This window comes from Cynocephalus volans, chromosome 14, assembly GCF_027409185.1.
Source record: "Cynocephalus volans isolate mCynVol1 chromosome 14, mCynVol1.pri, whole genome shotgun sequence".
Classification (NCBI taxonomy): Eukaryota; Metazoa; Chordata; class Mammalia; order Dermoptera; family Cynocephalidae; genus Cynocephalus; species Cynocephalus volans.
In genome coordinates this window covers 33716996-33744208 of record NC_084473.1, presented here as the reverse complement: position 1 = coordinate 33744208, position 27213 = coordinate 33716996, and the positions used below count along the sequence as shown (strand labels likewise).

Below are 27213 nucleotides of genomic sequence, written 5' to 3'. Positions count from 1 at the left end.
CACACCACTGCAGTGTCTCAGAGAATAGGGAGGTCTAGGGAGAGGGAGAGCGATGGGGGAACAGCCAGTCAGTGGGGCAGTCGGAACACACACGACATTTATCTATTAAGTTTGCCGTCCTATATGGGCACAGTTCATGGTGCCCCAAAACAATTACCATAGTAACAGCAGAGATCATAGATCACATATCACCATAAAAGATAAAATAATTTGAAAAAGTTTGGAATATTGTGAGAATTACTAGAATGTGACACAGACACAAAGTGAGCACATACTGTTGAAAAAAATGGTGCCAACAGGCTTGCTTGATCCAGGGTTGCACAAAACTTCAATTTGTAAAAAATGCAATATCTGTGAAGTGCAATAAAGAGAAGTGCCACAAGAGGAGGTGTTCCTGTACCAGTACAGCCTCCTTCATTTAGAAAGTCTTATCTGTCTCCCACCCCCAAATGTCAGCGACAACAAACACTTAATTTACATTCCTTACATGGATGAGTTGATTTGCATTCTTGCACAAGCTTCTTTTTTCACTACAGATTGTAAAGAAACAGTTTGACTGCCATCTCAGGACTTAATTAGTTACAGAATCAGAAAATGAACGATAATATAGCCAAGACTCGACTTAACTGTATGCTAGTAACTCACAACCTAGTTTATTGAGGATTCCTTTTATGGAATGCCTGTCCTGAAACAGAGAATTATTAGTTCAGCATAGCTCTTAAAATTACTTATAACTGTTCTGAGATTTTTGGTAATTTTAATATTTCTTTAGACCAAAAGTAATATAATTAAATATTAATTAAAATTAATTAGTAAATATTAATTAAAATAATTAGTAAATATTAATTTAAAAAGTAATATTATTTATTATAATGGAAGAGCCTCCCCTTTCTCTGCCACAGGCTAATTCTTGGTCCTTCACTCTGAACCTCATCCTGAAATGTTGATGTTATAGAGGACTGACTTCTCCTCTCACTGGAGCTTATGGAATTTTTGTGTTTCAAATTGCCCATATTCTGATGGCACCTGCCGACCCTCCATCTGTATCACTAGCCCTAACCTCTCCCGAGTTTTCTATGCATGTTGCCTAGTATGTTTCCTATAGGTACCTCACTATCCATGTATATAACTAAACTCTTTATTTATTTTCTTGATTCCCCAAACCTATTTTCTCTCTGAGAATACCACTGTCCTCCTTTAGAACCAAATTAGAACAGGTGTGACAGGCACATCCATGAATCCAGCCTCTCCACTCCTGCAATATCTCATCCCTTTTCACAATTCCTATTGAGTCTACCTCCTAATATCTCCTATTGCTTTTGATTCCAGTTGTCCCAGGAATAATTCAGACTATGTTCTCTTACATGTATTGTTAAAATAGCTTCAAAATTCCATCCTTAAATAAGCTCTTGCATTCCCTCTCATCAACATTATGGCAAAAGTAATATTTTAAATACTCAAATATTATTTTGTCACTTGACTGTTCAGAATAATTCAGTGTATTCCTACTGTTTGGAGATAAAGTCCAGTTACCTTCATGCTTCTCTCCTGGTATGCCACGACCCTTACTTACCTCCCAAACTCCTTAATTTTCACTCTTTTCACATTCTGTCTTCTAGCTACACTGATTTTAAATTCACTCAGTGCCCAAACTTTATTGCATCCAGGCCTTTAACCTGTTTTTCTTTTTTCTAGGGTTTCTTTAAAATAAGCTTTCTGTTTATGACATCTGGCTCTAGCTTTCTTTCAAGATGAACAATTCTCCCTTTAGACACGTTTGGAACATTAGCACCAATATGAACCATGCACACCCATCACTGCAGTTTCCTGAACTGTATGTTAATTTGCTAAGTCAATACCATAGCGCACATACAAAACAAGACCTTACAAATTTTGATACATTAATCAAAATATTAGTTATGTTGTAATCTTAACTTTATGTATTCATAGACTGTCCAGAAGACTAGAGATTTGAAGAGGAGATTGGGGGTTTGGCAAATCCTAAATCTCACTGCTTGTTGCCAGAAATAACCTGGTCACATTGAATTGTTTTCTTTTTAGAACTTTGGATTTCCTGGTGCTATTAATTGAATGTAATTTATTACATGGAAAACTCTCCATTACAGGTATGTTACAGAAACAAAGAAAGCGAAACAAAACTTCTAGTTAACTAACTTTTAATGGCTTTATTGAAATATGATTCATATACCATACAATTAACCCATTTAAATAATACGATCTAATGCTTTTGCTACTATATGCATGGGTGGTGCAGCTATCACTGCTATCTAATTTTAGAATATTTTTGTCCCCACTAAAGGGAATTCGGTACCCATTAACAGTCAATCCCTATTTCTCTCCCATGCTTCCCTACCAACTCATTCTGTGAGGCTGTATTAAGCTAATATCAAAATAAGACTGGGTAGAGTAAATAATGGCCCCCCAAAACATCCAGCTCTTAATCTCTGGAACCTGTAAATGTTATGTTATATGGCAAAAGATACTTTGCATATGCAGTCAGGGTTGTTGAGTTTGGGAGATTCTCCCAAATGCTCCAAGTGGTCACTCAGTGAATCACAAGTGTACTCATAAGAGGGAGGCAGAGTGACACAAATGGCAGAAGAGAAAGCTATGATAAAAGCAGAGATACTTGAACATGCTACACTGCTGGCTTTGGAAATGTAGAAAGGGAACATCAACCAAAGAATTCACTCTAAAAACTGGAAAAGACAAGGAAAAAGATTATTCTCCAGTACCTCTGGAAAGAGCACAGCTCTGCCAGCACCTCAGTTTGGCTTAGTAAAACTGGTACTGGACTCCTGGCATCTAGAGCTACTAGAGAGTAAATTTGTGTTATGTTAAGCCACCAAGTTTGTGGTGACTTTTTACAGCAGACATAGGAAATTAATATAAAGGCAAAGACATCACAAGAAAACTATAGACTAATACCCCATGTGGATATATACACAACAATCCTCAGCAAAATACTAGCAAGCCAAATCTGGCAACACATATAAAGGATATTATACCATAACTAAATGGGCTCATTCCAAAATGTAAAGTTGGTTCGACATCCAAAAATTAATTAATGTAAAACACCATATGAATATAATAAAGACAAAATCATGTGGCTTTCTCAGTAGATGCAGTAAAAGCACTTGACAAGATCCAACATATTTTTATGTTATAAATGTTCACAAAGTAGAAATAGAAAGGAAGTTCCTCAACCTGATAAAAGACATCTACAAAACCCCACAGCTAACCTTATACTTAATGGTGAAAGACTAAATGTATCCCACCTAAGATCATGAATGAGAAGAAGAGATCTGCTTTCATCACTTTTATTCCATATTGTACTAGAGATCATGGCCAGGGAAATTTGGCAACAGCAACAAAAAAATAAATAAAAGCATCTAATTGAGAAAGGAAGAAGTAAAACTATCTCTGTTCACAGATAACAAGATCCTGTTTATGGAAATTTCTAAAGAATCCACTTAAATACTATTAAAATTAATAGTTCCAATTTGCATAATATATATAAAAATTTACTAAATCCACAAAATAATTTTTGGAATCATATGAATTTAAAAGGGCTTAGTTTTTAAGGTTTTAAACTGTACAATTCAGACTTGAACCTAACATCATTCCCTCAAACAGTATTTACATATAGAAGAGATGTATAATTTTATGACCACATAAATAAGATTTTCTCATAATTAAAAGACTTCATAGAATTAAGAGAATTCATAGAAAAATAAGAGTTAAAGTAGTGCATCTCGCTGGATAAATATGACAGCTCCAAGTAATTGTGTCCATACGTCCAACGCAAAATCTAGTGAACAGTGGCGTCAACAAAAGCAAAAAATGCCATTAAATCCTAATAGGGTTGGGTTTTCTCCCCCAGTGCTAAATATGTGAATGTTTGTAAACAGTTGATTGACTGACTTTTCTTCCATATGTCTTTAAGTCATGTAAATGTAAAATTGTATATTTTATGTATATTTTTGATGGAAAAATATGAAATGCAGAAGTATAATGCTGACTGTACCACAGCCTAAGTGTAGAAGATTTAAAGTGTCATCAAGCGTCTTTGTCTAAGCTTCAATCATATGATAGTGCTGATTCTTATGTACCTGTATCAAAGTAACAGAAACTGGGTGTGTCTGAAATATTTTGAAACTGTTAAGAGAAATTCTTGATACATTCAAATAAAAATATTAGAGTAATTCCAGTTGGCTTTAGAAGTGTCCTTTCCATTTTTATGGAGTCACCTTCATTCACTTGTTTTTTTACCTGAGAAAATGAAATTAATGCTTTTTGGAGCTTTACGCCATAGCGGACCGTATAAGATTATCTCTTTTTATTGCATTCTATATGTACTTGTTTGCATCTAGTCTTGCCTGTAAAGGACACATTTCATCATAAAATCTTCCAATTTTTGAGAACTTACTACCTTTCAAAAATTTGAAAACTTTTTTTCTAATTCTTAGGACAGCCATATGAGGTAAGTAGTATTCCTATTTTACAGATGATGGAAGTGGAGTGCATAAATACTAAGTAAGTTTTCAAATCAGGCTAAAGTTAATTACAAGGGATGGTGAAAGATTAATAAGACAAAAGCCCAACATGTCTGTGCAACTTCTTAGGAAATTGTCAGAGAAGGCAAGTGTATTGTCAAGATTGCATGCATCATAAAGAAATATCACGATTTGCAATAATGAATATGCTAACAATAATAAAAAATTTAAGTTAAAAATATGTGGGGAGACACCAGGCCATGAAAAACCATGTTTCAGAGACCTGCTAATGTTTTTGTATTTTAATACAGGAATCTTGAAAATCAATAAAGAATTTGCACTTTCCAAAAAAAAAAAAAACAAGATTGCATGTCTCTTCCATTGGCTGGCTCCCTAGATAAAAATGTCTTGAGTCTGGTCCTTCTGGATTTTATAGGAGCTATGCTTTATGAACAAATAGGCTGGACACTGGGACTCAATCAATAATCAGTATAGGGGGAAACATCCTCCAGCTGCTATGTGAGTGCAGTCATGTGATGCACAATGACATTTCCCTTAAGGATGGATTGCATATATGATGATGGTAGGAGTCATAACTATACCACATAGCCTAAGTGTGTAGTAGGCTATACCCCTTAGGTTTGTGTAAGTATACTCGACTATATGATGTTCACGCCATGACAAAAATACCTAACAGATGCATTTCTCAGAACATACACCCATCGTTAAGTGACACCTATATGCCTAAGTGGATAATCAAAGTAAAGTTGAAAAGCAGGTAAGGGTTATGATGTCAGATACAACTGGGGTCAAATTCTACCACTTACCTGTGAACTTGTATAAATTTTTTAAACACTCTGAATATCAGTTTTCTCATCTGAAAAATGAGGCTAATAATAAGTCTTTTGTAGTATCATTGTGACAATTAAAAAGATAATGTATGTAAGAGCCCAGGACGGGACCTGAAACATAGTAAGTGCACTATAAAACACAACCAGTACAGATAGACCAACATCTTGCTTTTCCCTGACTTGGATCATGGCACATGACTGAGAACAATAATTATTTCATGTTTGAAAGAATTTGAGTTATTTCCCATTCTTATAATCTTACAATTTTAGTGACTATGGATAAAAAAAAAAAAAAAAAAAAAAAAGCAACAAGCTTGCTTCTTTCAGAAGATGGTTGCTATTTTTCTTTGCTTGTGCTTTTAAAAAATATGTTCACATCATGTAACACTTTTGAATGTATATTAAGTGTCAGAAAATATGCTGTAAACTGGGAATGCAGTGGAGAATAAAGTGGATATAATCTCTGGAGTGGGAAAAAGCTATACACTCATTTACCTCATTCAACAAATAGTATTGAACACTTAAAATGTGTACTATTCTAAGCATTGGGGGTGTAGTGAGTAACAAAGCATATAAAAGTCTCTGCCCATATGAAACCTACATTTTAGTGGCTGAGACAGAAAATAAACAGGACATGAGAATGATTATCCTGGCTTCTCATCTGCTTATTCTCCCTACTCTTGTTGCTGCTTTTCACAACTCTAGGCACTAAAGTGTGATGGGAGGCAGTGTGAGCTACCTTTCTTGTTTACATTGTACTGTCCTAGGAAAAGGAGTATTTTTACAGCACTATGCAAGACATTATATTATTCGAGTCTTCCAGGATTGGACAAAATGTAAGTAAGCAGTCTCTCTCTCTCTCTCTCTCTCTCTCTCTCTCACACACACACACACACACACACACACAAGACCATGAACACAAGTGTCAGAAGATATATATAGATCATTTCTTTGTATTCCTGCTTTAACAATCCTGACCTCTAAGTCTGGTGATGAGAAAAGCATGTAATATATCAGGTATTACACCATTGGTTCAATAAAAACAGTGTATGCAAAGACAACTTCAAGACAATTGCCCTTGCTCTCTTCTAACCAGATTTTCACTTTTAATTTCCTTTTAAATAGAATTTTTGGAGTTGAGTTTATATAATTAAAGTTTGTGATAAATATTACAAAGGACATTTTCGAAGTGAATAAGTGTATTAAAAGGGCAACACATTTAGATGAAAGTGATGGCTGGAAAACATTTTGTGAAACAAGAAATGAAAGTGGACCTAAAAGATAAGCAGGAGTTAGGTGGAGGTATGTGTGTAAATGGCTGGAGATGGGACAGATGTTCCAGGTCCAGTTAACATTGTCTACACAGACACCAAGGGAGTGGTCAGTATGTTAGAGAAGCTAAAACAAATCTCCTGTGTCCTGAACACAGTAAAACAGAGATAAAGTGTTATGACATAATCCTAGAGAGATCAGCAGGAGACGAACACGCAAGGCCTTTAAGAACCTCTAAGGGTATGGTCAATGAGTGCTGAAAAAGAAAAAAAAAAAAAAAAGAAAAGGGGAGAGCCAAGGAAGGGTTTTGTTATGTCATTCTATCTCATTTTCATTTATCTATTAACTTTGACTACCTTTTGCATCTCATTTTTAGTGGTTTCTTTAGGGATTATAATATACTTACCTAACTTACACAGACTATTTAGTTAATATTTTACTACTTCAAATAAAATGCAGTAGCCTTCCAACCACATAAGGTCCCTTTATCTTCTCTGTTTTATGTTATAGTTACCACATGTGTTTTATTAATATACATTAAAAAATCCTATGAGACTATTTTTATGCACACACACAATCATAGATCTTTTAATAGTCATACATATTTTAAACAATTTAGAGGAGAGAGGCTTGGCCAGATATTTAGCATTTTCTCTTATCCCTGAAGTTCCAAAATACCCTTTTCTTATCATTTCCAATAAACCTGAAGAATTTCCTTTAGCAGTTGTTTACAGTGGGTCATCTGGCAACAAATTCGCTTTTCTTCATCTTAGTTTATCTTTATTCATACTATTATTTCTGAAGGATATATTTTTTGGGTATAGAATTGTGAGTTGACAGTTCTTTTCCTTCAGCATTTTAATAATGTTGTTCCACTGTTTTCTGGATTCTGTAGCACAATTACACTAGCTTTGGTAAAGTCTTTGACAATTTCCACATCTTTTCCCATGAGAATAGGTTGTAATTTCCCAGTTCTTTGTACGCTGAGATCTTGCATTGTTTCTTGGGAATTTGAATATTATGTTATGTGACTCTGGATCCTACTAAAATCACTAGGAGCATGTGGAATCAATTAGACTATTAGAAAATCAATATAACCATTAGTGACATAAGCAAAATAAGACTTTACCATAGAGAGAGACAGTTGAACATTCTCAGTGTTAGTTTGTGTGATTTCTTTATATCTGCTACATATATGCAAAAGATGTTTCGCAGCAATTTTTATTGAATATAAGTCAATGAGAAACCTCCACATGGTCGGGAGTTTCATTTATTCTCACCTTTTCTCTAATTTATGTGTAGCACCTCTTGTCTTTGTGGAGATTAGAAGCTCCTTGTTGGTAAGAGCTCCATCGTTAGTTTTTTGCACCTTCCAGAGTGGAGTGTAGTTAGTGCAAATAACTCGGTAAATTTAAATTTAATTGAAAGTAAATACATTCAACAGATATAAAAATATAACCATCTCAATTGCATAATTAAATCTTCTCTATCTCTCCTCTGCTAGTCACTCTATTTAGATTTATTCTCAGAAGAAAGTAACTCTAAGTGGTTTTGGAAATCTCTTTCAAAATTGGCATTCTTAAGATAGCTTTGGTAGCAGTGATAATACCAGATGTTAATATTATCTTCACTTTGTCACAGGTTTGCCTTGAATTTGAAATTAAATGGCAAGAATAAAAATGAGCCTTAAACTATAAAATGACACCTAAATATCAAGTATTGTGATTTGTATATCATGTTCTGTTCCTGTGGTACATCACTGTCCCTCTTTGCTCTGTCCTCAAACTGGAGCCACATGAGGAGTGAGATTTAGGTATCACATCCCTGGTGTATGAGTGCAGTATGTTATTTCTTAATTTCTGTGACATCAAATGTGAGTCAGTAACACCAATAAGCAGAAAAATGAGATTTATTTCTCAATTACTTTAATTCACTGCCCTTTAAAACAGAGAGATATCATTGATTTTCTTCTGGTTTCTCAGAAGTAGCTGGCAGAAATAGAAGTAACATTTCTGACCTTCATAATGTTATACTACCTGTGAAATTAAATCGTGATGACAGAAGGGAAGAAGACAAATTGTTCACAATGTTTTATAGAAATCAGATAAATTGAGTAAACTTTTGGCAGTGTTGTGAGACATGGCAGAACAGAGAAAATATATCCTACTATAGTCTAGTTAATTCTGGCCATAAATCACTGAAGAAAATAAAATCCTAGATGTATGGGTTAAAATAAAGAGGAGCGTCCTACACGTTTGATAACAGTATGTTTATAGACACCAACTAGATGAACTATCTTCAATAGCAGCAGATACTTGTTCACATAGAAATCCATTTATCATTTTGGGATGGGGTCAATTATGCATTGGCATACATTACATCAATATTAATGAAATTTTATGATCTCAAAATCCTTTAAGTGTGCACATTTACTTTAGTGCTTCTCGTTAATATTGAAGAATAATTAGAACTAACAGTGATGCCTTCAGTGATTCAAAAGTGATAACTAACAGAGATAGTAATTTTTAATGGTAAAATTGTCCAACACATCACTCCTAAGGGAAATTCACACAAAAAAATGAACTCTGGAAGTATCACATAGTTAAACATTTTTCACGAAGGATTTGTGGTTGACTAAGTCTATATGAAGAATCTTAGTTCTTGATTTATTTTTTATCTCAAATAACTTTTTTTTAAAGCCTTATTCTTTTATTTTATTCATACCATGAATATAACATGTCCTCCTCTTCAGAGCAGTTTTATTTCCAGAATTACGTGATTTTTTTTCTTTATAATTCAGCATCGCTACCTATTTTTGCCTGTCTATGACATGGCTGTTGTTCAGCAGCACTGGTTGTTTAGAGAAGATTAATGGTACCCTGTTGATATGATGTCAGAAATAAGTCAATTGTGCCATGATGTCAGAAATAAGTCATTGGAGTACAGTGGTAATATACAATGTTTATTCTTGGTTAAGTGGAGTAGTCCAACCTTAAGGAGGTACTGAAGAGGCTAGGTTGAGAATAGGTCTCTAATTACCTGGTTCAGTTTTTCCATTGCAAAAAGATACTGAGAATATGGAAGACCTTTAGTCATCAGAATATGAAAGGTGATGATTTATTCATAGGTGGTATTCAAGCTATATAAATATTAAAATTACTTTGTCAAATTAGCACAAGAATTTTGAGAAAAACCTTTATATGAATATAATAAATATTAGATTAGATTTTCTCACTGTTTCCATCTCTGAATATAAAAGCTAAGGACAAAAGTTTGTGTGCCTGAGGTTGGAAAACTGAAAAATAACCAAACAAAAAACCCCACAAAAAACAACAAGCCAATGACTAACCATAATTTAATATTTATTCTAATAAAACCTGAATCTTCTGTTGTTACTTTCTCTGGCTTTCCTAGTAGATTGTGAACAGATTAGGGCAGGTACTACTCATTTTTTTGTCTTCAGAACTTAATGCAGTACAAGAATTATAGTGAGTAGAGTAAATATTTGAGGATTAAGTAAATAAATGTGTTAATGAAGGTTTAATTTAATGAAGATATTTCAGAAGTTTGATTTCATTGGGGATAAAATTTGGGGTTGGGTTTTATTTTGTCCTAAGGCACATTTGTGGGTGTTGGCATTGATTAGGTTTAAGCCAAGAGTTTATTAGATACTCATGGGTAGCAATAGTCAAAAGTGCAGATTTTATAGATTCCTTGAGGTGGACTTTGGGGGTGGTCTATGGAATATAGTATTAACACATTTTATGACATAAGTATGTTTTCTATTTTAAAGCATCAGTATTCAACCTATGAAAGGAATTCTCTGAATCATTTGTAGCAAGAACTTTGTTACTTCAATTTACATATTTGCTCCTGTGTGGCTAAGTACTCACTGGGCTTCTAAACATATCTGTCTAGATCTATCTATGTCTCTCTCTCTAGTAGGCCATTTCCAAAAGCATCTAAAAAACCGATCAGTTCTTTACAGTTTACAATTAGTTCACCACATTGAATGCTCACAGGGGAACTTAATTTTTTTTTTTTTTTCCAATTTGGTATGGCTCATTGTTTCCCCATGACTAATATAATAATGAACCTAAATGAGAAAATAGAAGAATATTGCTGAAAAGTCAAATTAGCTTCTCTGTTTTCTGCTGGGAAAACTGCCATCAATTTTACACATCGACTTCCTTATAAAAAACCGTCGTGGAATACATATTGACATATATTTTAGTTTGAGAGGTATGTGAATATGCTTATTTTAGACCCAAATGATTTCACTATTTCTCTTTTAATTTAAGTTTTATATTTGAGGCCAAATTATGAAAATATTTGCTGTGGGAAAATAGCTTGTTAAATAATTACAAGCTCTAACTCTCAGTTTATCACAAGGCTGCCATTTAATCTAATGAGCCTATTTTAGGCACCCTTTGCATAAAACAAAAGCAAAAAAGTCTATTAAGACAATTTCTTATCTTTTCTTAAATGTTAACAATTACCAAGTACCTATTCTTTGAATATTTGTCTACTAAATTCAGAGGTTTAGGAGAGGAAGAGTGAGGAAGATAATTAAAACAAATCCCTTGACTATAGAGGCCTCTTGCCTATAAAGAAATAGAAGGTTAGGACGTGCTGAGGGTGTGATCAATATATATCTAATTAGAACAAAGGCAATGAGGGGATATATTTGCCCCTAAATGAAGAAGAGCACACTCTACAGGGGGTTTAGGAGAGCCAGGTATAGGGAAAGATCTGTGCCTATACCTTGTCCCAAAGTCATAGTTTTTAGTACAGCAGCATTCTGGGTCTGGAGCCTGTTTGTATAAAAATAATTTGGCAAGTTTAAATAACAAGTAACAGAAGGCATAGATGTCAAAGGACAAAATGTACTTCATTACAACGAAGTCTGTGTTCCCAGTAACTGGGTAAAAAAGGCACTATACACCTTCAAGATATGTGCCTTGAATAGTGCTGTGGTCTGATGTGTCTCCCAAAACTCATGCGTCAAAAACTTAATCCTCCATGCAACAGTGTTGAGAGGTGTTGTCTTTTGGGAGACGTTTAGGTCATGAGGGCTCTGCCCCTATGAGTAGAATAATGCCATTACAAAAGAGCTCGATAGTGGACGTTCACTCCTTTTGCCCTTCTGCCTTCTGCCATGTGAGGACACAGCTCTTCTCTCCAGAGGATGCAGCATTCAAGGCACTGTTTTGGAATCACTTTGATCTTGGCCTTCCCAGCCTCCAGAACTGTGAGAAATCAATTTCCACCTTTTATAAAGACTACTCAGTCTGTGGTATTCCGTTGTAGCAGCACAAAACAGATTATGAGACCTAGATAAAAAAATATTTTTGCCAAAGATTAATTCCATTGTGTGTTATGCTAAAGGAGATCTTGGCAGAAAATAGAGTTAAGAGAAAGGTTGATAGAATTGGAAGGAAAGGTAAAAATTTAACTTTTAACAAAGAGAAAACAAAACAGAAGTACCTCAATTAAGTCTAAACTTGAAGTCTAAAGCATTAGTTTACTCTTGAAGGTTAGTTTTGCTGGGGACACAATTCTAAGACAATGGTTATTTTCTCTCAGCCCTTCTACTCTAATTGTCATTTCTTCATCAACTATCTTCCTTTATATCTGGGCTGCTTTAATCTTCTTAGTTAACGTCTTTCTGCAGCCATTAGAATGTGTTTAAGTGTGGATTTCTAATTATTCTGCATAGTATATAATATGACTTATAGATTCTGGCGTTTCAAGGATTTTGGAAAATTCTCGCCCATTGTATCTTTTAATATTACCTCCCCTCCAACTTCTCTATTCTACCTTTTTTTGGACTGTCATTAGGTGTTTTTAGATCTTCTCATCCTATACTTCATATCACTTAAGTCTTGCTCTCATACTTTGGCTTTCTTATCTATATATTCTAAAAGAAGGTTACCTGTCTTTGCAGAATAGCCTTTCTAGGCATCATCTTCAAAAGACCATTTTATTCCTCCATTAGGCTGGCAGTGGATACCATGAACATATGCCAACTGCTACATTTTCTTTGCTGTAAAGTTGCTCCCTTATTCCATAGCATTGCTGTGTAGGATCTCATATCAGTGAATAACATGTCCAAAAGCTTTAGACAGTGTTGCTAACTAAGGCTGTATGCACAAATTAAGCAAACACGTTCTTGGGTATGTACTGATCTCAGTCACGACAAATAGCTGTACTTTCCAGCGTAGAAAAGGTCCAATAAAATCAACTCATCCTCAAGTTGTTGATTGGATTTCTCAAGATATAGTGCTACATTGAAGACTCAACATTGGCCTCCATTTGCTGGAAAGTTAGACATTGGCAGTGGCAGAAAATAAACAGGCGAAGGTTGATGAAAATCCGGGTTGTAGTCTCTTGCATAGGTCCTTCTCTGCCTCCATGGCTACTCTGCCCATGACCATATCATGGTACCATATCAATGATTGAAGGTGGCTGATATCAACTGACCAAGTCTTTCTATTTGGTTATTTAATGCCTCTTTCATGGTGGATCCTTTCTGTTGGGCCTAAATATGTGGCATGAATATCTTCACACTTTGTGTTCATTCCCATCCTTACAGAAACATACATCTTCTCCAGAATATGTTGTGCCTAGTCTTCTGGGCTAAGGAAGAGGTGATAATGGAGCACCAGTGGACTAAAAGGTTGGGAGTCATCTGCTTGTACAGTTTATCTGTACCCTCCACTCTGCTCATGCTTAATATTGAATATGTCTTCCATTCTATTAAATGATGCTCTATCTATCCAAACCTATGCTCATGATGGGTAGCTCTGGCCACATGGCCTATTGAGGTCCCATCATCAGCTTTTCTGTCTCTATCAAACCTCCTACTATGCTAGATGTTGTTTTGATTGATGAAGAATTCAGTGCTGCAGATGGAATGGCCTTGCTTCAGATCCTGGGGTTCTATACTGTTATTCTTCTATTGGGATTTACCATATACTCCACTTGGGATCTTTTTCTACCACACATACCTCTACTATGGTAGGATACTTCAGATCATATGAATCAATTTTAGTACTGCTTTACTGAAGCTTGTTTCTCCTGTAGATCTGTTTCTTACTCCATATGCCACTCAGAGCTGGAAGCTTACTTAACACTAGATAAATGGGTTGGAACAAAATTCTGAAGTAAAATACACTACTTCTAGAATGAAAGAGGTGTTCTAAGCATTGTGTTTTTTCCTTATTGGAGGGAGGTGTGAGTAAAATAATTTGTTCTGTACATTTAAAGGAATGTGTCTTCCTGGCACAGACCATGGGAGCACTAGTATTTCACTAATGCTGTGAGTCCCTGAATCATCATAATTTTTATCTTCCACTTTCTGGAGTGAATATGTCTTAACAAGGCATCCAACGTATTTGCTTCTTTTTGCTCCTCCAGATCAATTTATGTGTTGTACTCAATACAGTAGACTAATTTATGTCTGTAGAATGTCTAGATGGTCCAGGTTCCTTGGGACTACGTCATGACCCAGTGTAGGAGAATTAATAGCACTGGGATGAACAGTAAATGTATACTATTATTCATCCCACATGAATGCGATCTGCTTTGGATCTTAATTCCTGATAGAGATAGAAAAAATACATTCACCCCAAACCACATACCATGTACTCGAGGCTGTGTTAATGTTTTCACAAACTAGCATATCTGGGAGAGTAACTACAATATGAGCTATTACTTGGTTAATAGTCAGCAAATACCCATGTTCGCAGGAGCCAACTGTCATATATCAGGAACCATTTGGGAAGTGGTATTGAACAGACAGCCAGATTATTGAATTAAATGGGGGAAATGTTAGGGAGCACCATTCTGGTGACCTTTGAATCCTTAAGGATTGCATATCTCTCAAGGATGCAATACTGGACTTTTTCACCATGTATTTATCTATCTATTTATTTAGACATTCTAAGATGATATTGTGGAGAGGTGGGAGTGAGAAGGGGGAGGGGTGCAAGGGTCTCCCACGGCTGGCTCCTTTGCTGGCTTGGTTGCCAGTTGGGGGGAGGGGATGGGTGCTGAGGACCTTGACCCCACCGCCAAGGTTCAGGAGCTTCCTGCAGTGGCTCCATCACCCCTGGCCTCCTTTTCATCATTTTGAAATGTTAATTTTTTATTAAGATATCATTTAACTACATAAAATTCACCTGATTTAAGTGGAGAGCTTGATGAATTTTGGTAATTATAGATATGTCTGTACTAACAACACAATCAGTATATGGGTCAATTTCTTCACCCAAGATACTTCCTTGTGCCTCTTTACTATCAATTCCCTCCCACACGTCCAGGCCCAGGAAACTACTGATATTATGTCTGTAACCACAGTTTTGCCTTTTCTAGAATTTCATATAAATGGATTCATATGACATGTATTCTTTTGTGTTTAACTTATAAGTAGCATAATAATTTTGAGGTTAGTCCATGATGTTCCATGCATCAGTAGTTTATTTCTTTTTATCACTGAGTAGTCAACTAGTCAACACTAGATGGTATTTGAGTTTTATCCAGGTTTTGGAAATGTTGATTAATGTTGACATGAATATTCATGTACATATCTACAGGAATATAAAACATTTTGGGTATATATTTTCATTATTTTGTATAAATATGTAGGAGTGGAACTGATGGGGGCAATAATAATTGTTTAACTTTATAAGATTCTGCTAAATTATTCTTCTAAGTGGTAATATGGTTTTACATTCACATCAGCTATATACAAGAATTCTAGTTTCTCCACATTTTTGCCAACATTCGGTAAAGTCTATTCGATTTTAGCCACTCTAGTGGATGTGTAATCATACCTCACTGTGTTTTTAATCTGCATTTCTCTGAGGCCCAGTGATATTGAATATCTTTTTCTGTGATTATTAGCCATTTACATATGTTCTTTTGTGGAGTATCTGTATAATTTCCCCATTTAAAAAAATTGGTTGTTTATCTTCTTATTGTTGAGTGATAAGAGTTCTTTATACGTTTTACATACAGACACTTTGTTAGATATATATTTTACAAAACGTTTCTCTAGGTCTATGGCTGGCCTTTTTGTTTTCTTAACTATGTCATTCAAAAAGCAAAAGTTTTTAATCATGATGAAGTTTGTCATAAATTTATCTTTTATAGTCTGTGCTTTTTGTATTCTGTTTTAGAAATCTTTGCCTAACCTAATGTTTTATTCTAGAACTGTATGAGCCATTTCAGTTTAATTTTTGTATACAATCTGAAGTGAGGGTCGAGGTTCATTTTTTTCATATAGATATCCAGTAGTTCCAGCACCATTTATGGAAAATAATATTTTTTCCACTGAATTATTTGCCACTTTTGTAGAAAACCAATAGGCCACATAAGTGTGGATCTATTTCTGGACTCTAGTCTGATCCATTGGCCTATATGTGTATCCTTCTTCTAATTGTCTTGATTACTGTAGCTTCATAGTAAGTTTGAAAATCAGTATAAGTTTTCCAAATTTGTTCTTCCACTTTAAAGTTGGTATGGATATTCTAGGTCCTTTGTCTTTTTATATAAATTTAAAATCAACTTGATCTTCTTAAAACACTTTGAGATTTTGATAAGGGTTGCACTGATTCTGTAGGTGAATGTGGGGAGTGTATTAATCAGTGTTCTGCAGAGAAATAGATACATTTTTATTTTTGTATATATGTATAAAATCTTCAAAAAGTTTGCTTAAAAATAGAATTAAAACATAATACAAATCTTTCCACAAACTTTTTGTAGTATACTTGTGCCTGTGTGTGTGTGAGAGAGAAAGAGGTTAAGATTGATTTATTATGAGCATTAGCTCATGCTATTATGGAGGCCAAGAAGTCATCTGCAAGCTGGAGGACCAGGAAAGCTGGGGGTGTCATTCATGTAATCAAGTCTGAATCCAAGGTGTAAGAACCAGGAGTGAATTTCCAAGGGCAATAGAAGATAGATGTCCCAGCTCAGAGAGAGCACATTTATCTTTCTTCGACCTTTTGTTCTATTTGGGGCCTCTACAGATTGGGTGATGCCCTCCCACATCGGTGAGGGCATGCTTTACTCAATCTACCGATTCAAATACTAATCTCCCTGGAAACACTCTTACAGACACATCCAGAAATAATACTTTTCCAGCATCTGATCATCTACTAGCCCAATCAGGTTGATGCAAAAAATTGACTATCACAAGGAGGATTGCTCATCTTAACAAAATTGAGTCTACCAGTTTATAAACATTGCCTATCTCCATTTCTTTAGGTACTATTTAATTTCCATGTGAAATAGTTTATTATTTTCTATGTATAGTTCTTGCATATATTTTGTTAAATTTGTTTCTAAGTATTTTATTTTTTAGGCTATCATAATCAAAGTTATTTTATTTTGTTGTTAATTGTTTCTTGATAACATATAGAAATGAAACAATTTTGAATATTAACCCTGTACCGTACAACTTTGCTAACATGCTTGTTGACTTTAGTAGCTTTTTAGAGTCCTTATTATTTTCTAAACAATCATGCTTTCTACAAATGAGACCATCTGTATATTGTTTATTCTTGCTTTATTGTATGTCTAGGACCTCAGGTACAATATTAAATAGAAGTGGAGTCTGCACATCTTACTCTCTTTGTCATGGCTGGTTAAAGAACCATCTGCATCACATCGCCGGGGGTGGGGGGAGGGTTTACTGGGGGAGAGAGGCAGCCATGTTTGAGGCCAAATGAGAGGCGGGGGCTAGAGAGGCAGTAGCCCTGGTTCCAGCATGAAGAGGAGAGCCAGCCTGGGGGGCAGCATGAGGAGGAGATGACCGCCAGGTTCTGCTATGGTACTTGGAACAAGCTGTCCACTCCTGGGCCAAGCCCATTCAGCTGAAAGGAGAGCACCATTCCAACATTTTTTACCTGATTTTCAACAGTGTTCTCTGGAGGAAATGATGAGCAAGTTATCCTTCATGGTGCTGAAAGCAGAGAGATCTTGGAAGTGTTTGCTCATGAGGATGCAGTATATGGCTTGTTGGTAAGCCTAGTGAATGGCAACATTTTGCCAGTTCCTCAGATGATGGGTGGGTTCGCATTTGAGACATTGGGGTGTCTCCCTATGGACAGTCCTTTTGCCTGGAAAACTATCCATCAGCCTTTCAAAGTGTCGTGTTTAACCCTGTGGATCCCAGGTTTTTGGCCATAGCCAATTCAAAGGAAGGAGTGGGACTCTGGGATATTCAAAAACCTCAGAGGTTTCTCCTGTGCTGTAGTAGCAACCTACTCCTCCAAAGTGCCATGAGTGTGTGATTCAGCAGCAACAGGATGGAGTTCCTGGACCTGCAGTGCTGCCTGCCCCCTGTACTCTACAACATCCACTTCCATCTGTTCATGTTCCAATTTGACAATCAGGGTTACTTCAACTCATGCACCATGAAAAGTTGCTTTGTAGGACATTGTGACCAGTATATCCTTTCAGGCTCTGATGACTTCAACCTGTATGTGTGTAGAAATCCTGCAGTCCCAGAATCAGGTGGCATCAGTAGGGTGGTCAATAGAACACTTGATGGTGCTGAGAAGGCACCGGTCAGTTGTTAACCAGGTTCAATTTAATCCCCACACATACATGATCTGCTCTTACGGTGTGGAAAAGATGGTCAAGATCTGTAGCCCATACAGGCATCCAGGATGTGCCAGAGACCTCGACAGTCAGATTGGGGATGATTCATGCTGCCTCTAGAACTGCAAAGAGTGCATTAGCTTTGTGCTGAACAGTGGGAGTGGCCTGTCCCCTGCCTACCCAACCAGTCAGTCCAGGAAGATCCTTGGGTGATGGCCTTCTTTGACTTCCTGGTCCACCAAGAGATCGAGGGCTGAAGCTGTGACTCAGTGACCTCAATGAGATCATTATCCTCCAAATGCATGCAGGTGTCAGTGAGTGCTCAAGCTACACTGACTCAAAATCATCGGCCTCCCTACCCCACTCCCTGCCTTCCACAGTCGACAAGTCTTCCGACAATGCCTTCCGCCTGGGGCCCCTGCAGGTCACCATGGTAAACTCAATGGCATTGACTCCACCAACACCCATTTGTGAGGATGTAGCCTTTTGCCAGCAATGCTGGTCTGCTCTGTGATGCTACCAGCATAAAGGCCTACTGGCTCTTTTCAATGAGCCCAATTCTGAAAAGAACGCCTGAGACTTTGAACTGGACATGGATCTCTGCCCTTGGCCAAGGTCACCTAGCCCTGAGGATGAATCCAGCAGTTCCAGCACCTCCAGCAGCTCAGGGAACAAAGAGAAACTGAATGAATGCTGAGCCTCCACCTGTCAGTGTAATGCTGTTCGTTGTTGACAGAGATACCTCAAGAAGAGAGGCCCAGTGCCCCTATCAAGCCCACCAACACCTACATTGGAGAACACAGCTATGATTACCCCCAGGTCAGAGTGGGTAGCCTCTCCTCCTCCCCCACCTCCTCTTCTGAGCAGAGCACTTCCACTGTGGAGATTCAGCCAAGCCGGGCATCACCAACTTCGATATAGAATCAGTTGAGAGAAAAATATAGAAAGCTTATTAGTGTCTCTGCTACTCCTATATCTCCTGCTCAAATAACAAAGATGGAGAGACCTCCCTAGTGACAAGGGATGCAGGTTAAGGGAGAGTGGGAACCAGCACAAAGACAACCCAGCCCCTTCTTCCAGTAAGGAAGCCTTTTTAAACACAGCCATGGCCCAGAGGAACCAGGGCCTGACCCCTGAAGGCTGCAGGAAGCTTTTATTTATTTATTTATTTAAGTTTATTTATTTATTATTATTATTTTACATTTTAAGATGCTGTCATGGAGCAGTTTGGGGGGAGTGGGACAGGAGAAGGGGGAAGGAAATAGGGTGGGAGAAGGAGGAAGGAGGAAGGGCAGGGTTGAGGCCTTTGGCAACCCCCTCATTTCTACAGCGGAGACCAGGACACTTCCAGCAGTGGCTTGGTCATTGCTGGGCTGGATGCAAATGTCAGCAGGGTGTGGCTTAAGCCCTTGCCCCACCCCCCACAGCTTGGGAGACTAGGGGGCTTCTAGCGTTGGTTTGGTGGCCATGGCTAGGCTCGTTGCAGGTGTCGGGGGGTGTGGCCAAGGCCCTCAACCTCACCACCACCTCAGATCAGGACCTCAGGCGCTTCCTGTAGGGCTTGGTGGTTTTTGCTGCAGGGAAGATTTTCAAGAAATGTCCTTTCCTACAAATCCCAGCAGGGTACCGGGCCATCCATGGGCAGAGCAGATACGCTTGGGCAGAGGTGCCAGAGGGCACCTCTCAGGACAGTAACAATGGTGGCTCTGTGGAACACTCTTTGAAACCAAGAAGCTCAATGGAAAGGCCCTGAGAAGCCCAGCTGAGGGCCTGCTTTCTCCTCCTGCCCCTAAGGTATCTGACCCCACTCTCAATAGCAGGTCTGGCAACTACCTCAGGACCCAGTCTGAGGACAGTGAGGAGAGGAGCCTCAAAATCTTTGGTGCCAACCATAACAATGGAAACTTAGGCCCTGTCCCCCTCATTCCCACAACAATGGGCAGCACTTTGGGGAGATAGAGGCAGTGGCCTACTCTTTCCCTGTACATTCAGACAGTGACCATGGTAACTCGTCCCTGATAGGGACACTCCTATACAAAGATTGTTGCTGGCCTGAAATGGCCTGTGAGACCCCCAATGCTAGAAGAGAGGACCCTACTGAACCACCAGCAATGGACAGCAGCAAGGCTGTTCATAGCCACAGTAGCCTCAAAAGGCACCAAGTTAAACTGGAAGATATAGATTCAGAGAATACCTCCTCAGAGAAGAAATTAAAAACATGATAAATACAAAGGGAAAACAAAAAGCCATGAAAAGTAGCCTTACCAGAAAAGTCCTGTTTAATGAACACAGAGGAAAGGAAAAATAAATATTAAAGGCACATAAAACCAAAAAAAAACCCCCCAAAAACCCAAAAAAACCCCAAAACAAAAACAAGTGGTAAGAGTGGACATCCTTGCTTTTGGTTATATTAGCCATAAGGTTTTTTGTTTGTTTGTTTAAGATGCTTTTAATTAGGAAGTTAAAGAAGTTCTTATTTATTGTTAGTCTTCTGAGAGTTCTTACCATGAAAGAATACGGACGTTTGTTATATACATTTCTTCGCTTATCTTAAAATGATCATAGAGTTTTTCTACTTTATTTTATAAATGTGGTAAATTACAGTCGTTGATAAATTATATTGGTTCATTTTTTAATATAGAACAAGCCTTTCCTTCCTAGAATAAACCTCACTTGGTACTGATATGTATATTTGGGTTCATTTTCTTTTATTTGGTTAAGGATTTTTGTATCTTGTTCGTGGAGGTATTGGTTTGTAATTCTCTTTGCTGGTAAAGCTTTAAATTTTATTTGGTTTTGGAATCAGGTAAAACTGGTCTTATAGAAGGAGTTGTAAAGTATTACTTCCTCTTCATTTTTCTGAAATATTTTGTATAGAACAAACATTGTTTGTTCCTCAAATGCTTAATTGAAATTATCAGGGATACTATCTGGATTGGAGTTTGATTGTGGGAAGAATTTAAATTAAAATTTCAATATGTTTAATTGGTGTAAGATTATTTGCAATTTCTAATTCTTGTTGGGTCAATTTTGTTAATTGAATCTTTTAAAGAATTTGTTTATTTCGTTTAGGTTGTCAAATATGTTCATATAAAGTTATTTATAATATTCCTTTATTATCCTTCTAATTCTTGAAGATGTGTCCCTTTTTTCAATTCATTTTATTAGTAATTTTTGTCTTTCCTTTTTTTGATTGATCAGATTGGCTAGGTTTATAATTATTATGTTTTTAAAGGATCATGTTATCTTTATTAATATTGCAGCTCTGTTTTAGTTTTAATTTTCTCATGTATGTTTCTTAATATAGAAACTTAGATATGTGATTTAAGATTTTTCTTCTTTTCTAATATAAGCATTTAAAGCTATATATTTTCCTTTAAGAATCAAACCCCCAAAGTTGTATTTTTATTACCATTCAGGTCAAAATGTTTTCTAATATTTTTGTTAGTTCTTGTCTGACGGTATATTTTAAAGTACGTTCTTTCATTTCAGAACAGTTAGAGCTTTCACAGGTACTTTACTGTGATTGATTCTTAACTGACTTCCACTTTGGTTTGAGTACATAATCTGTTTGCATTCAATATATTAAATTTATTGACACTTATTTAATTTTCCAGAATATATCATACTGACTTGAAAAGAAAATGTTTGTTGCCTTTGTTGAGTGTAGAGTTCTGTAAATATCAATTAGTTCAATGTGGTTACGATTGTGAAATTGTGTATTTCTCCCTTTAATTCTGACATTTTTTCTTCTCTTTATGTGTATTGAAACTCTGTTATCTGGATGTACACATTTTCTTTATGTCTTTCTGATGAATTGGCACTTTCATATTACCATGTGTCTCTACATATCTCTGGTTATATATGTATTTTTAAGTCTATGTTATCTAACATTCATATATCAACCTCATCCTCATACTAACTGTGGGCATGACATTTCTCTTTATATATATTTACTTTTACCCTACTATTATTTTTATGGTTTAAGTGTATCTTTTGTTATCAGCATAATTTTCAATCTTTTTTGTTGTTGTTGTTTTGCTTTGTTTTTAATATCTTCTGTTAATCTGAGTCTTTAAGTCACATTGTTTTAGTCTACGAACCTTAACAAAATTATTGATGTGATTTTGTTTGGGTCTACCATCTTATTTCTTCTGTACTTCTATGTTTTTATTCTTCCTTTCTTATCCCCTTGGGTATTATTACAATATTTTTTATAATTGATCATTTTAATTTTCTTTTTGTTATATGTTGTGGTTTGAATGTTTGTTTCCTTCAATATTTATGTTGAAACTGAATCAGCAGTGCAGCAGTATGAAGAGCTGGGGCCTTTGGGAGGTGAGAAAATGATGAAATTCTCACCCTCATTAATGAATGAATGCTCTTATAAAAGGGCATGAAGTAACCAGCTCAGCCCTGTTTTTATTCTGCCTTCCACTATGTAAGACCAAAGCACTCATTCCTTCTCACAAGTAAGAACAACACCTGAAAGCCCCCACTAGACACTGATCTTGGGCTTCTCAACCTCCAGAACTGTGAGAAATAAATTTCTATTTTTTTTAGTACAATTTGATGAATTATTTATTTCTTTATTTATTTTTATTGAATCAAAATGATTATACATATTTTGGGAGTTCAATATTGAGATATGTTGATCAAATCAATATTACAAGCCTATATATTGTTACAAATCATACTTTTTCTTTATGCCACTTGTCCAGTCTCACCCCATACCTCTCTGCCTCCCGCTCCCTGCTCTGATTACCCTAGATTTCTTCTCTCCTTCTGAAAGAATAATGGTTACTCTGTTGATTTGTTGCCTAGGTGATCTGACCAATGCTGAGAGGTGTGATCAGGTCCCCCAATATTATCATAGAACAGATGCTTCTTCTGTCACCCTGGCATGGGCTTTGTGGGGAGAGACATCCTCTTCTTTTCTTTATCTTTGCTGGTGACTCACCTTCATCCATGCATTCCAGTGGCTGGAGGACCATCTGTGTGGTCGTTGTGACATCTAGCTGCTTTTGCAGCAGCCATGGTTATTGTGGTGGCGGTGGTGGGCCACCCACATGGAGGTGATATTTTTGGCATGCTTCTTGGTGCTGGTGGTGTGCCTGGTTGTGTGTGGGGGGGTCCAGGCTGCAGCTCCATGCCTCAAGTTCCTGGGAAGGTCCCAAGGCTCTGGCAGTGTGCCTGGTTGCAGGAGGGGTTTCCAGTTCCTGCTTCCATTCCATGGGTCCCTGGGTGGGCCCCAAGGCACTGGCGCAGTGTGCCTGGTTGTGGGAGGGGGGTCCAGTCCCTGGCTCCATACCTCAGGTCCCCTGGTGGGTCCTGAGGTGCAAATTTCTATTGTTTAAAAATTACCCAGTCTGTGGTGTTTTGTTAGCAGCACAAATGGCATAAGACACTATACTCTTTGCCTTTTTTTTGGGTTGTTTTAAACATTTCATATTCATACATTTTTTTCACAGCACACTTAGATTTAACAATGTATTACTTTATGTAAGTTATAGAAGTATTCCAGACCTATACATTTGCATACACCTGTCTTCAAAATTGTTACATGTAATAATGTTACATTAAGTATCAATCCAACATGTTAATGTTCTGATTTTTGTTTTGAACAATTATATAATTTATAAATAAATTAATAGTAAAACAGAAAATAGAGAAACACATATTTTTTGCATTAACACTGTTATTTGCTACTTCCAGTGTTCTTCAATTTTTTTCCTGAAAATCTGTATTTTTATCTGGTTTATTTCCCTTTAGCTTTCTTTTGTACTTTGTATGGCAGGACAGCTGGTGATGAATTCTTTTTCTTTTGTCTGGGTATGTATTTTATCTGCTTTCTTCTTAAAATGATATTTTTAATGGATATAATTTTTTTCCCCGAATTTTCAGGAAAGTATTCTACTCCCTTCTGTCCTACACATTTCTGATGAGAAGCCAGCCATTAATTGATTTATTCTTCCCCTGTATGTACTTTTTGTTGTTCTCTTGCTGCTTTCAGAATATGTTCTTTATCATTGGCTTTCAACAGTTTGATTACAATATGCCTCAGCATGGCGTGTGCATGTGTGTGTGTTCATTCGGTTTGGTGTTCCTTCAGCCTATTGAATCTGCTGATCTCTCTTTGCCAAATTTGGGAAATTGTATGCAATTATTTTTCAACATTTGTTTTTCTGCCTGATTCTCTCTTCTCTACTTTTGGTATTTCAATTACGTGTATGTTTTATAGTTTGGTAATATCTTTCAGGTGCCCAAGGTTCTGTTCTTTTAAAATTTTTTTTCTTGCTGTTCTTTACATTGGATAATTTCTATTGCTCTATCTCCAAATTCACTTGCTTCTTTCCCTGCTGTTTCCATTTATCTGTCAATACTACCCAGTGAATTTTATTTCAGAAATTATGGTCATCCCTTGGTATCTGCAGGGGATTGTTTGCAGGACCCCTGCCAATACCAAAATCTGAGATGCTCAAGTCTGTTTTGTAAAATGGTGTAGTATTTGCATGTAACCTATGCACATCCTTCCATATACTTTAAATCATCTCTAGACTGCTTATAATGTGTAATACAATTTAATGCTATATAAACAGTTGTTACAATGTATTTTTAATTTTTATTATTTTTTATTGCTGTGTTCTTTTCTTTTCTTTTTTTTGGGTGCCAAATAATTATTTTTACTTTATTTTTTTAACCTCCCTCCCTCCTCTCTCTCCCCCCTCCCTCCCAACAATGTCCTTTCTGTTTGTTTTTCATATCAACTTCAAGGAATTGCAATTGTTATGTCTTCTTCCCCCTACCCCCTTTTTTTGTGTGTGTGTGCGTGTGTGTGTGAATATATTTATTTATTTTTAGCTCTCACCAATAAGTGAGAACATGTGATATTTCTCTTTCTGTGCCTGACTTGTTTCACTTAATATAATTCTCTCTAGGTCCATCCATGTCATTGCAAATGGCAGTATTTCATTCTTTTTTATAGCTGAGTAGTATTCCATTGTGTAGATATACCACATTTTCCATATCCACTCATCTGATGATGGACATTTGGTCTGGTTCCAACTCTTGGCTATTGTAAAGAGTGCTGCAGTGAACATTGGGGAACAGGTATACCTTCGACTTGATGATTTCCATTCTTCTGGGTATATTCCCAGCAGTGGGATAGCTGGGTCATATGGTCTATCTGCAATTGTTTGAGGACCCTCCATACCATTTTCTATAGAGGCTGCTCCATTTTACAGTCCCACCAACAATGTGTGAGAGTTCCTTTTCCTCCGCAACCTCGCCAGCATTTATCATACTCAAGTTTTTGATATTAGCCATACTAATTGGAGTGAGGGTATCTCAGTGTGGCTTTGATTTGCATTTGCTGTGTTATTTTCTATTGGCTTTTTATTGCATATTTTTGATCCACAGCTGATTGAATCTGTGGATGCTAAATATGTGGATGCTGAACCCACAGATACAGAGGGCTGACTATATATTTTTTAGTTCCAAAATTTCTATTTGTTTGTTTTTTGTTTTTCTTCCTCAGATGAACCTTCTTAGTCCTCTGCTAAGATTTTTGTCTATTTTAAACATGTTTTGTCTTTGTTCATTGAGGATAGTTAAAATAGCTGCTTTAAAATTCTTTTCACATAGTTTCAACATCTGGTTATTTTGGAGTCACATTTAATTACTTTTATTTTATCTTGACACTTTGTTACATTTTCTTAGTTCCTTGTCTAACTATTAGGTAATTTTAGAATCTATTGTGGATGCTCTGAATGTTACATTAAGTAGAATCTGAATTCTGTTAGTTTTCTTTAAGTGTTTGTTTCTTTGCTTTAGCAGGTGATTTTGTTGGCTGGGCTTAAACTGTAAGTTCTATCCCTAGTTTATGTGATTCAGTCTTAGTTCAGATTTTTTTTAGCTAAGTTGCTTTGAGTCTATTCAATATGTGTGGTTTAGTGGTCAGCCAGAGATGTGGATAGACAGAATATAGAGATTTCCTCTCTGGGTTTTCCTTTCCAGGATTTATCTTCTCTGGAATTTCTGGCTTCCTAGCTTCTGTTTCCTGGCTCTCCAGGATAGAAAAACTGTGGGGTTTTCTACTTGATCCCTGCTGCTTCTATGTACACAGTGTGCACTACATTGACTACTAAGCTAAAATCAGGTAGGAAGAAATTACTTGTAGATATTGCTATTTCCTCCTCTTTCAAGTAGACATGTACAACTCATGTCTTGCATTGCATTATATTCAAGTTTTTGGTTGTTTTCTGAAGGTATTTATCTCATTGGATCTAGTCAAGTCTTCTATTATACCCATTAATGGAAATATAGTTTTTAAAAATTTATTCTACCCTGTACCATAGGCTATTACTGGTGTAATAGCTTTTATCTCATAGGCCAAGGAAACAATATGAGATTTCTGACAACTATCAATTGTGTCCACTACATTATATATTTTGGGAAAGGGAAAGGACCACCAGATGGCTCCATGGGCCTGATGGATCCACTGTGAGAAGAATTTGTACCAAAACACTATGTATCACCGGAAGCCTATATGCCTCACCTTAAGGGAGGGGGCATAAAAAACTTCTGCTCCTTGAGGATTAATATCAACTCAGACCTATGTTTCATAGTCCTTGGAATAGCTGAGTATGCTCCTTTTCCCAGTGTGTTGTAATACAAATTAATGGTTGTTTGTCTCACTGGGAAAACACTGGATAATCATTACCATGTATGAGAGCTGTGGAGTTGCAGGATCCTTTCCGTAGTCAACATATTCCCAATCTGAAAAATGGCTCAGGTATGGGACAGGACTTTTTTTTTTTTTTTAAAGCATCATCCTTCAGCCTCCTGATGCTCTATCCCTGATTCCTTTTGTTTGTATAGGTCTTGTTTTCTCAACTTCATTACTATTGCCATAATGGGCCAGACGAAACTGTTGTGGAGAGCTTCCCGTGCATTGTAGGATG

The 27213-nt window shown here is 36.6% G+C and overlaps 1 pseudogene; it reads left to right on the top strand.

Annotated features, from left to right (window-relative positions):
• The first annotated feature begins 6600 nt into the window (after positions 1-6600).
• On the top strand, positions 6601-20472 carry LOC134362493 (DDB1- and CUL4-associated factor 5-like; annotated as a pseudogene).
• Positions 20473-27213: the final 6741 nt, after the last annotated feature.